This window comes from Geotrypetes seraphini, chromosome 18 (assembly GCF_902459505.1).
Source record: "Geotrypetes seraphini chromosome 18, aGeoSer1.1, whole genome shotgun sequence".
In the NCBI taxonomy this organism is placed as follows: domain Eukaryota; kingdom Metazoa; phylum Chordata; class Amphibia; order Gymnophiona; family Dermophiidae; genus Geotrypetes; species Geotrypetes seraphini.
In genome coordinates, this window is record NC_047101.1 from 9929889 (window position 1) to 9943013 (window position 13125).

The window sequence follows — 13125 nt, forward strand, 5'->3', positions numbered from 1 at the left end:
TCATCCAAGTTGATATTCAAGTACGCCATGAAGGATTGCATTAATTCAGTTGAGAGATTACCAAAATATGAATTAATAAGGGAAGGGATTTAGTATCAAAGAATAAGAGTAAATGCGATTCATGTAAATAGGAATTTCTTCACCCGGGATGAGATTTGCTCTGAGAATGTAAAATGATTGTCGATAATCACCTCCAAATTTATTGTCTTATCTTTCAAAGAAATTTGTCCTCCATGGAAGGTAAGAGAACAAGTCAATGTCAATGGCCAATCAAAGGGAAGCATTGGGTAGCAGTCTTAGTGACATTCATTTTTAATTTATTGATTATTTAGGTCTACCACAGATGTGTATCAAATCACTGCAAATGATGCAAAATTCTGCTGCACGATTGCTTATGGGAGTAGCCTGTTATGAGCATATCCGTCACAGTTCATTCATATTTAACACTAGCAGTCATTTATTATCAATTCTGTCTTTTCTGCACGCATTTCTATTGATATTGCATGCGTATTTATCACCTTTTAAAACATATATTTGTCCTCATGCTTTTAATTTCTTAATATTATAGTCTATGGTCAAATTGATCATCTTGTCTTATTCTTATTATTTGTTACCTTTTCATTTTTATTATTATTACAACTGTTTATATTATTGTATTTTTAATATTGTGTTTTATGTTATATCTGTACCTAATAGGACCCCTGATGAAGGTTGTCCGAAACACGGACCGTGTTGGGTCCCCTGTTTGGTATATATGGTTTGCTTGTCACAATAAAATTTGCCTACATCGTTGTACATATCTGCAGTTTTGGTTGGTTTGTTCCTGGCTGGTTTTTTCACTGCAGACGAGGTTGGGCCTCCCTTCTTTTGGTTCTGTTGCTATGAGCATATCTCTCCCATTTTAAAGAGATTGCATTGGTTGCTCATAGTTAAATTCAAGGTATTCAAACTCATACATCAGGATGTTTATGATTCTCTACCATATTACAGTATTTGGAAAAATGTTTAATCTGCATATTCTACCGAGGAAGCTGAGATCTGAGAATCATCTATTGCTGGACACAAAAAGAGAGAATAATATTCGATATGTTCGAACGATGAGTTCTTGCTTCTCGTTAGCTGGTCCACAGTTGTGGAATGCATTGTCAGGAACGATACGTCTTTGTAGAAACCTCCCGCAATTCAGGAAGTTGCTTAAAACCTACCTATTTGTTCAAGATTTTTAAAAGTGAATACATAACAGTGGTTTGAATTAGGTTCAAACAGGTAAATGGTTTATTAAAGTGAAGAACGATGGTACTCAAGAACAGTTTGAATGCATTCATATAGTGACTATGCAGATTGACTATTGTAACTCTATATTTCATAGAAACATAGAATATGACGGCAGAAAAGGGCTGTAGCCCATCAAGTCTGCCCACGCTAATAACCCACCCCCAGACTCCACCCGGCTAGAGATCCCACATACATATCCCATTTCTTTTTGAAATCGAGCACGCTGCTGGCGTTAATCACCTGCAATGGAAGTTCATTCCAATGATCGACTACCCTTTCGGTGAAGAAATACTTCCTGGCATCGCCATGAAATTGCCCACCTTTGATTTTCAGCGGATGACCTCTTGTGGTTGAAGGTCCTTTAAGAAAGAAGATATCGTCTTCCACCTCGATGCAGCCCGTGATATATTTAAAAGTCTCAATCATGTCCCCCCTCTTTCTACGTTCCTCGAGCTAGTATAGTTGCAGTTTATTCAGTCTTTCCTCATATGGGAGGTTCTTGAGTCCCGAGACCATCCTGGTGGTCATTCGCTGAACCGACTCGATTCTCCGCACATCTTTTTGATAATGTGGTCTCCAGAATTGAACACAGCATTCAAGATGAGGTCTCACCATGGATCTGTACAGGGGCATTATGACTTCGGGCCTCCGGCTGACGAAACCTCTACGGATGCATCCCACCATTTGTCTAGCCTTGGATGCAGCTTTCTCCACCTGCTTGGCAGTTTTCATGTTTTCACTAATGATTACTCCTAAATCACTTTCTGCCCTAGTCCTAACTAAGGTCTCACCATTCAGAGTGTAAGTTCTGCATGGTGAGACCTTAGCTAGGACTAGGGCAGAACATGATTTGGGAGTAATCATTTAATGTATGTCTTTTTATTTTGTGATTTTATTCATGGTTTCGCCCCTGATGCAGGCTCCTAGATCATAGATGTACTCTTCACAATATTGTGCCAGAGAGACACCAGAGAATGAAATACTTATGATCACCAGTGACATTCCTAGCCCTACAGTTAAAAGCTTGATGCAAGAAACGCAGACATTGTGGTAAAACAGAAAAGCACAAAAACATTGCTAACAGGCTTGTCGGTGCCAAGTGACTATTCTGTACTCCGCGTGAAGAAAGACCACTTTTTAAAAAAATTGTGTATGTTATTATGTTTCCCACCTTGGATAAAAGCAAACTATAAAAACATTTTCAATACAATAAAATACCCGAGGATTCCAACCAATGCAATCAGAAACAAAAAAAAAGAACAAAAAAACGTGGCAGAAGGATGCAGAAGTTATCCCAGCTGTATTGGGTGCCGTCAGCCTGATTAAAAATTCCAAGCACACCTTGACGTGTGCTGCCTGTGAATATTACAACGCATGAATGCCAGGAGGTGGTTCTCCTTCGAACAATGCAAGTGTTGAGCATTAGAAGTGCATCCGAGAGACTGAGATAATCTCCAATACACCCTGGTAGATTGAGGTTCCTGTCTATCACAGTAAGTGCAAAATTAACCCATTTGGAGACATTATTCCATGAAAGGCTTTTCTCTAATCTATGGCTATCGCAGTAGGAAACGAGAAACTCGATCACCAAAATCCATAAGCAGATGTTTATGTTTGATGCAAAAGAAGTCTAACTTCAAACGGGATGACAGGCGATTGCTGCTTCTGTCGCAAAGTACACATGTAGATCGCACACTGCACATGTATGTGGCACATCTACAGACCAGGTACTAATATTTATGTGCCCGTTACATGTTTACATAATCGAAACAGAAAGACGTCTATAAATCTGCCTACATTGGCACGTGGATGTGCAAGTGCCGATAATCGAAACGGGTTTTTAGACATATCCAAGGACTTTTTAGGCCTCTGAATGCCGCTGTACGCCCAGAGCTGAAAGGGGTGTTTTAGGAGGAGTGATGAGGGCGGGATTTGGGCGGGACGTGGGCCAACATAGACTTAGTCATACTGCAAGTATAACCAAAAGTTTTATGAGGCTGCATGGACAGAACTTACACGTTGTAAATGGATGAACACCTAAATGTTAGACTCTTTTATTCTGGGTTCTACTGTATAATGGGACTTAGATGTCTAGGTTCCTCTATAGCAGTGCTTACCATTCCTTTTTGGGCTGTGACCCCCCTCCCCAGGGTCCCACTGCAGGGACATCCACGACCCTGCTGAGACGTGTCATAACGATGCGCCTATGTACTTCCAAGACTGGCTTGCAACCCCCAAAAGCAGCAGGTGTGACCCCCATTTGGGAAGCCCTGCTTTATAGAGTAGGTATCTACCGTGTGTCCGGTTGTATAATTGCCCTCATTGTGTGCCATATGTTAAATTAGGTAAGAGTAGTGCACTGTTGATGCCAATGAAAAATGCTTGAAATTTTAGGGTTCTTTCTAGCATCTGAGGAAGGAGTGGCCTAATGGTTAGAGTTACAGCCTCAGCAGCCTGAGGCTGTGGGTTCAAATCCCATGCTGCTCCATGTGATGCTGGCCAAGTCACTCAATCCCTCATTGCCCCAGGTGGTCTTTCTTCACGCGGAGTACAGAATATTAGATAGATTATAAGCCCACCCAGGACAGATAGGGAAAATTCTTGAGTACCTGATTATAAACCACACAGATAACCTTGACAGGCAGTATATAAATTCCTAAAATAAAAATGCAGTAAACTTTAGTAAAAAGCTCCTAAATAAGTAAATAAAGTCTGCCAGTAAAATACAAGAAACCCCTTATTCATTCCAGTTTTGATCGTTTCTCTACCAAGTTAAAAAAAACTTAAAGGGTCCTTTTACTAAGATGTAGTAACAAATTTAGCGCATGCTAACAATTATTCCCCCTTTTTTTACAAAACTGCGAAAGCGTTTTTTAGGCGCTGAACGCTCTGCGCTGCTCCCGACACTCCCAGGAAGTCTATAAGCGTCGGGGGCAGCGCAGAACATCCAGCGCGCAGGCCTGTACTAAAAACCGCTATTGCAGTTTTATAAAAGGGGGGGGGATTGTTTGTTAAATGTCATACAGCCCGTTATATTCCTATGGGCTGCATGACAAAGGCGTGCCTACTTATTAGCGTACCTTAGTAAAAGGAGTCTCTCCTGAGCTGTTCAAACACCGACGTCCCATCTATTTCTCTTAAGCACTCCTGATGCCTCCAGCTGCAGCCAGTGCGCACTGGCTCTCGTCAGATCCCGTTAGTTCAGAAATTGTAGTGTGAGTGAATAAAAGACCTTTTCGCAGTGCAGAGCTTAATGATCCCTTTCATGCCGGCGCACATGGGATTTTTGTCTCTATCTGCTGTTCTCTGTCAGTCATGGGGTATTAAGCAGGTGATAAAAGCGACTTTTTGGCAAGGTCTACAGATTCACCCAAAAAAAGAAAAAAAACCCAAAGAGAAGCAGTGTAGCCACAAAGCATGAAATCGAAAGCTAATCGAGGCAGATTTTGCTACTTTTGCTAAGCCGGTAAGCAATTTGTGATTTTATTGCAGGTTGCCTATCATGGTTTTCCAATGTTTAACAGTCAAGGAACTATTTTTCAGAGTGCATTAAATCTCGGGGCGGGGGGGGGGGGGTTAATACTGATTTTGCAATTCATCCCAAAGATTTTGGCTTCTTGAGGAAAATATAAAAACATGCTCACAGCACCAAAAAAAAAAAATACTTGCTCTACCAAATAATCAAAATACAAGAATCAATGATACAAAAAAAACCAAACAAACCCCAACGACAAACATCAATGATACAAAAAAAAACCACAAACAAACCCCAATGGCAAACAGGCACAAACAAACTATGGAGGAGGGCGTTGGGGAAGGGGGGAGAGAGTAAAGAAACATAAAGGGGTAACATAGATCTTCTTTTCTTAGTTGAAACCTCATCCCTTAAATCCCTACTCGAACATCAATGATACAAAAAAAATCTGGTCAGAATCTGCTTTCAGTCCCCTCTCTGAAAATCATAGGAACAAGAAGATCTGATGTGTTCACAGTGATGGGACCTCAATGGTGGAACGCTCTGCCTCAATATATTAGAATTGAAAATGACATCGCAACATTTAAAAAATTTTTAAAAACCTATTTATTTAATGATGCTTTTAATATTTGAAACTTTTATATTTTTTTTATTAGAGATGCTCCTAACTGTGCTACGGATTAATTACCCCTACCTTTTGTTTTATCCTTTTTTCTACCAAAAATTTAAGATTGTAACTTTTAATTTTTTCCCCTCCCAATTCCTGTCTGTATTTTATGTAATTATATTGTTAAAATGTTAGTCTCTCTTTATTATTTTTTACTTGGATTTTGTACATCGCTTAGCAATTTTAATAGGCGATTCATCAAATGTATTAATAAACTTGGAAACTTGAAACACTTCGGTTCTCCCAACAAAGCCTATTATTTATTCCTAATTCTCACCATATAACGTATGACACAGCCATCACCGCATCTTTTCCGTTACAGGCCTTCTTTTTGCAACAACCTGCCATCTTATCTCAGACCTGAACACTGGCTCAAATTCCCTAAAAGGCGCTGTAAGTTAGACGGTGGTCAGCGCCTTACTGCCGCTGAACTTAATTATTTTACTTGCTTCAATCAGTGCAGTAATTGATTGTCCCAATTAAAACCCAATAAAAATAAGCTGTGATTTGGAAAAGCGATCACGAAGGTGAGCGTTGGGGGGGGATGGGCCCAGGGCAGCTGTCTGTTTGCCCTCCCCTAACGCCGGTCCTGGTCTCGGGTGGGAGCAATTCCCTTCTGTTGCTTCTTGAGAATGTGGCAGGACCCAAATGGCAGCATTACCTCTAATGGTAATACTGTGGTACTACTGTGTTGCCGATTTTTAATCGGTAGTATAATGCACTTATCTGAATTAATGATAAGAGCCCAACGGGACCCGTTTCGCCAGGTTATTGGCTTCGTCGGGGGACTTTTTTGATCAATAACCTGGCGAAATAACCTGGCGAAACGGGTCCCGTCGGGCTCTTATCATTAATTCAGATAAGTGCATTATACTACCGATTAAAAGTTATGTGTTAAATACACAATTATAAAAGTTTTCCTAGTAGGTCACAAGAGGTTTTTGAGACCAATGACAGAGAACCTGTCCTGCTGAGAAACCATTCTTTGAATTGAATATTCTTTATGGTGCAGGCTTCTGAGGTCTTTTTTTCCTCTTGTTTAATACTAATTCAATTGCATGCGGAACCTGTATTTTTTTGATTATTTTTCCTGGGACAGACAAGGCGTATTATTTGAACCGGTTGTTTCAAAAAATAGTCGGGAAAAAAAAGAATATCTGTTGAAGTATTTTAGTACAGTGGGAATGTAAATCGTTAAAATGTGTTATTTACAGCACCACCTTTCGGCACATATTTCAAATCCGAGACTAGGTGTCTTGGGAGTCTCACAAGGAAAAAAAAAAAGTGTAAATAACACAAGTTAACACATTCCTACAAAGAGTGTGTTAGTGTTTCTCAATCTGTGGCATCTTGTGCAGCTCGGTCTGACTCTCTCCTTCACTTTATAGGTCCAGAAAATAATAGCTGAAAGACATCTGGATTTAAATTTCCATCTGTTCAGGGTTGTAAAATAAGAAGTATTTGGGTCATACACTAGGGTTCTTCCTACGACAAAGAATTCTAACCCCTGTTGCGTAGAGCTTGCTCTGACAAACATTTTAGAATCCAGTTGAAAACTTACCTTTTCTCAAAGTGTCTGGCCAAATAGTTCTATGTGTCTCTTACGTTATTTTTATTATTAATCTTTTGTTAACCGCATCGAACTTATGGTTACGCAGTTTATAAGCACGATGTTATGTTATGTAAATTATAAGGCAAACAAAAAAAAACAACCCAAAACTGCACAGGACCCTAAATCATCGCTTAGAAGTACGATTAAGCGATGAATCAAATTATAAATCAAACTTGAAACAACATTTCAATACCACTTATGAAAGAACTAGAGTTCCAAATCTTCCTTAAAAAAAAAGGTCTGTGCCTTCTATTTTTCTTCTTTGTTTCCGACATTGTACTACAGGAAGACTGGATGGGCTGATTTGTACGGAAAAGAATAAGCAATTTGGTGGTATCGAGCGTTGGCGCAGCATCAGAGCATTTAGTGGCCTGGGCCATGGTTGAAAACCTCTGCCGCAGCTCAGTAGAAGAGGGTCTAATTGATTGAGCAGAATATACAAATTAATAAATAATTGTCTGTTTGATTAGTTTGTAAGTTCTAGTGAGTAGGGGGCAGTCTCTTGAATGTTTTAATCTAGAGCGCTATAGAAAAGGTAAGTAATGGTAGTTGTAGGAAAAATAAGTAATATGGAATTCAGCATCATTTATTTCCCCCTTCTGTGGATCACTTTGCACTTCTCCACATTAAATCTTACCTGGCATTTAGATGTCTAATCCCCCATCCTCACCAGATCTTCTCACAATGCCTCATTATCCACTCGTGTTTTAACAGCTTTTGAATAGTTTTGGATCATCTGTAAATTTAATCACAAAGAACTGTCTTGGTTATCCCCACTAGTAATTTGAGTCAAAAGGTCATTTCCGCTTTTCATACCAGCTGCAGCGAGGAAAAAAAGAGTTATCAACCGGCTCTGGATTTGCCTGACAGGTTCATCCAATCCTAGTTTTTACCCCATTGCATGCAGGGACGTGTAGTTCCGATTTCCCCCATTGAATTTCTATTTATTTATATTTCTATCCCATTCTTCCGGGAGCTCAGAACGGGTTAAAATTGACATTCACACTAATGTTACAGGACAATAAAATTATAGGCATTCGAAGAAGAGGCTGGTGAGAAGACGTAGAGAGAGAAGGGGAGGGGGAGCATGGGAAGGGAGGAGGGAAGAGGAGGGCAGAGAAGGGGGAGCAGTAGGGGGAACAAGGAGATAGAGGAAAGGGAGGTGGAAAGGAGAGAGGGAGGAGGGAAAGGAGAGAGAGGGGATAGCTAGGAGAAGGTTGTCCTAGTTAAATCAGATTACAAGTCCACGGATACAGTGTGGTAAGCCCAGCACTGAATAAATATGACAGGCAAAGGTGGAGCCAGCTGGCAAATTAAGAAGAAAGGGCAGAAAGTTCAAAAAGGTTCCAGAATGGTGAGCCAACATGATTTGACAGAAAATCGCCAGTTTTCTAATGTACAGGCAGTATTGCAAAGAGAACGAACGGATTCAACAGCACACAGCAGATGGCAATTGCTAAAAAGTGCTTTCAGGATTCATCGAGAGGAAAGGGGTTTTGTGGAATAATTGAGGTTAAGTTCATCTTCTAATGTGGGTAGACATCAGTGCAAAAAGGGAGGTTACATTGGTGAAACAGGCCAGATGCTAAAGACCAGAATCAACCTACATAGATATCGTATTAAGAATTGCAATACTAACCAGGATGTCACCTCTGTTGGACAACACTCTGGAAAAACTGACCACTGCACCAGTGATTATATGGTGAGAAAACTAAAAGGGAACTTTAAAACAATCCAAAACGTAAAACCTTTGAAATTAAAATAAGATATTTTGACACCTACCAGACAGGACTTAACAGGGATCTAAGCTTCCCCCCCCCCCCACTATAAAGACATTTTAAAACTGCTCTGCCACCTTTCTGTCTCCTGTCCCCCCACCCAACCCTCCCTCTTCCTATCCCCGAAATACTTTAATGCATTCCTTATATATACTGATATTTGCCAACATTTGCTTATTTCTGATCTGAAGAAGGACTACCTTCGAAAGCTCATCGAGTTAGTCCAATAAAAAAAAGGTATCACCTTATTTCCTTTGTTTTTTGTTTTATTTCTTTATTCTACCTTGGAAAGTGGACTAACACGGCCACAACACCATTTCACTCAAGGTAGAATAACTGAAAATGGCCAACGAAGCACCAGTGCCACAATGAATAAAGAGCCCGGCAAGACAGTTGTTCTCTAGACATTATATCACCTGTTATCGATCCAAGGTTAGTGCTTGCTTGCTACTATCTTCTCCTGACCTTTCTCTGGGATACTGAAAAAGAACCAGGCGTAGACGGTGATTCACAGCTAGTAATACTCTGCAGGAGATGAAACAGTCTCTAATTCTTCAGTGAAATAGCGTAAGCATTGCCTGTGAACATTAACCCCTTCATTCTACAAACTTAGGTGCCAAGCTTGGCACTTAGAGGGGGGAAATCATCAACAATGCTCAGAGATTTAGCATACCCTAATTGCATAAGTGCATGCTAAATGCTAAGACAACCATAGGAATACATAGGCAGTCCCCCGTTTTATGAACATCTGACTTACATCAGACTTGTACTTATGAACGGGGGTCCTGTTCTAGTTTCAGTGTTCCAACGCACCCCTCTCCCTCCCTCCTGAGTCCCAATATGCCCCTCTCCCTCCCGAGTTCCAATGTGCCACTCTCCCTCCCTACCTCCATTCAGTGCCCCAAGTACAAGCCTCCCTCCGGTGGGTGTTTATCTTCTGGCCAGCTCCCTTCTCCTTCCAGCTGCAGTCATTTCTCTGAACAAAGCTGCGGGCAGCAGCTCCTACATGGTGTCCCGCGGCTGAATCAAAAGCCTTCCCTCTGACATGGGAGGAGCTTCCTCCAACATCAGAGGGAAGGCTTACGACTCAGCCAAGGGGTGCCTGTAGAAGCTGCTGCCCGTGGTTTTGTAAAGAGAAACAACTGTGACTGGAAAGAGGAGGGAACCGGTCAGAAGGTAAACACCTGCTGGAGGGAGACACGTACTTTGGGGCACAGAATGGAGGGAGGGTGGGAGAGAGAAGGGCGCATTGGGACATGGGAGGGAGGGAAAGGGACGCTTTGGGACACAGGAGGGAGGAAGCACAAATTTCAGACAAAGGATGGAAGAAAGGAGGGAGGGGCATGAACTTGGGACACTGAATAGAGGGAGGGAGGGAGGGAGGGGAGAATGAGCCATAGGATTAAAGAATGGAGGGAGGGAAAGAGATGCTGAGGTGGGGGAAGGAATAGAAAGGGAGAATTGGATGTCTGAGTGAAAGGGAAAAGAGAGTTGGGGCACATGGGGAGATGAAGAAAGAAGAGAATTGTTGGGCATAGGGAGGGAGAGAGAATTATTGGACATGGTGGTGGGAGAGGAGTGAGGTAGAAATGCACGGGGAAGCAAGACATGAGAAGGAGTAATGTTGGATGTGGTGGTGGAGAGGGAAGAGTGGGATGGATGGAAAGGGATGGAAGAGGGGCTTCAAGGAGGTGGAGAAGGTGGAGAGAATACTAGGATCCGAGCTACATACAAATTCAACTTAAGGACGTGCGCACCCATTATGGAATGCTAGCAATTATACATCAAACTGTGTACAGTTAGGCACGAGCCTTTACATCGGTCCTTTCACTAGCATTAAGTGTAACTGTGGACTTGAAATAATATCTATTAAAGCGGTAATGGCAGTTAGCCTAGCTGGGTTTAAAAAAAAGTTTGGACAAGTTCCGGGAAGAAAAGTCCATAGGCTGCTATTTGGACAGCATGGAATGTTGCTCTATTTGGGATTCCGGAATCTTGTTACTCTTTGGGATTAATCAATGATCCAGAATGTGTTTCTGCCAGGTACTCGTGACCTGGATTGACCACAGTGGAAACAGGATACTGGGGCAGGATGGACCTTAGGTCTGACTCAATATGGCGATTCTTGTATTCTTCTGCTCTAGTTGGTTACACAATTGCCCTTCTAGAATTCATGCTTATCCCACAGCATCCTGTCACCTAGGCTGGGGTTCTGGACCCGAATACACATGGGATGACAGAATCAGAGGGAGCTGGACAAGGGTCTTGAAGGGATTTAATCATGACTTCCTGATGATCTGCTTTGTGATACTCTCAGCTCTGACAATTACCAACACAATGGCTGTCCTTGGACCGTCCCTGGTGAGTTATGTCTCTTTTCAGCCAAATCAGTGGCACTGATAAATACTGCTCGCAATGCAGATGGCGACTAACAGTTGAACAGACAGTATTGATAACTTGCTCGGTATCAGACTTGACTTTTGTTTTTATTCATTCCGGGGAAAAAAATGCAGCCAATAAAAAAAAAACGCTGTCTGTTGCTCAGCCAACACTAGGTTTTAATCAGTGATGGGCTATAAAGGGAAATCAGGAATTAGAGAATAACACGGGGAAAAATGTTTCCCCCATCCCCGCAGGAACTCAATTTCCCCATCCCCGTAAGTTTTGTCGCTGCCTCTGCCCCATTCCTGTAAACTCTGCCTTAACTGTGCAAGCCTCGAACACTTATGATTTTAAAGTGTTTGAGGCTTGTGCAGATAAGGACGGAGCTTAGGCATTGGTGGAATGAGGCATTATGACATCACAATCTGAGCTCTAGAATGTTGCTACTTAGGATTTTAAAGCGTTTGAGGCTTGTGCAGATGAGGACGGAGCTTAGGCATTGGTGGAATGAGGCATTATGACATCACAATCTGAGCTCTAGAATGTTCTACTTAGGATTTTAAAGTGTTTGAGGCTTGTGCAGATGAGGACGGAGCTTAGGCATTGGTGGAATGAGGCATTATGACATCACAATCTGAGCTCTAGAATGTTCTACTTAGGATTTTAAAGTGTTTGAGGCTTGGGCCGATGAGGACAGAGTTTGCAGGAATGGGTCAGGGACGGGAAAATGAGTTCCTGTAGGGATGGTGAAAAATTTGTCCCCATGTCATTCTTTACCAGGAGTTAAGAAAGATTAGGGATGTGCCATTGTTTAAAATGAAACAGGAACTTTTAGCCAGATCCCCTGTTTCATTTCATCTTTTTTTTTTTTTAATGAAATGTTTGCTTCATTTTAAAAAAGCCCCTTCCCTTGTTTAAAAGCATACTGAAAACCCACCTTTTTGATATAGCTTTCAATCCTTAACCCTACCCCTCTGCCCTCCAACCCAGCCCGCTGATTAACCGTTCCCTTAGCTTTAACTGTATCCATGCCATCCTGTTTGTCTGTTTAGATTGTAAGCTCTTTCGAGCAGGGACTGCCTTTTTTGTGACTCTGGACAGCGCTGCGTAAGTCTGGTAGCGCTATAGAAATATTCATAGTAGTATTAGTAGTGTGAAGAGTTTCAGTCTTTGGGAAGCAGAGCTGAGATTGTGATGTCATAATGCCTCATTCCACCAATAAGAGCCAACCTCATCAGTGATGTCACAATGGCTTGATTGTCCTGTACTCCCCTCTGCCCTCCAACCCAGCCAGCAGATTAACCGTTTCCCTTAACTGTATCTGTGACGTCCTGTTTGTCTGTCTTGCCTGTTTAGATTGTAAGCTCTTTCGAGCAGGGACTGTCTTCTTTGTGACTCTGTGTAGCGCTGCTTGTGTGCGTGCGTCTGGTAGCCCTATAGAAATAATTAATAACAACAGTAGTAGTAGTGGACTAGCATCTCTGCTGCAAACGCACTTGAATAACAGCGACTGGCTTACTAGCAAGTAACAAGATTAATAAACCAATAAATCAAAAGTGGGCTTAATCTGCAGAGTCAGCATTTAACCAGTTATGTGCCAATATTCAGCCCTTAACCGAAGTAAGCCATCCAAATAGGACCATATAAAAAGTAGCCCTAGCTTTGACTAGTCCAACTTAACTGTCCGTTCACACATACTCCGATATTTAATGTTGTTCTACTTTCATTCTGTTTTTTCCTTTTCTATTTTAATTGTAATTTTGTAAACAGTTCTGTTATTGCCTAAGGAAGGGTGGTATATTAATTAAAATTAAACCACAAACCACTGGATATCCAGCAGCAGCGAAAAAATCACTGGCTGCATTTAGTCCTAAATCACGGTGCACCCTTTCAAACAAATGCAAATGCAAATCATCTGACTTTTTCTCCCTCTAGA

The 13125-nt window shown here is 41.5% G+C and overlaps 1 protein-coding gene across 4 annotated transcripts in view; it reads right to left on the reverse strand.

Annotated features, from left to right (window-relative positions):
* FSTL4 (follistatin like 4) overlaps positions 1 to 13125 on the reverse strand; it is a 529137-nt gene that overhangs the window by 332224 nt on the left and 183788 nt on the right. For all 4 annotated transcript variants that reach the window (XM_033927446.1, XM_033927449.1, XM_033927448.1 and 1 more), the window contains one exon: positions 7667 to 7765. The gene's annotated coding sequence lies outside the window, so the exon portion shown is untranslated. The remainder of the gene's footprint in view (positions 1 to 7666; positions 7766 to 13125) is intronic.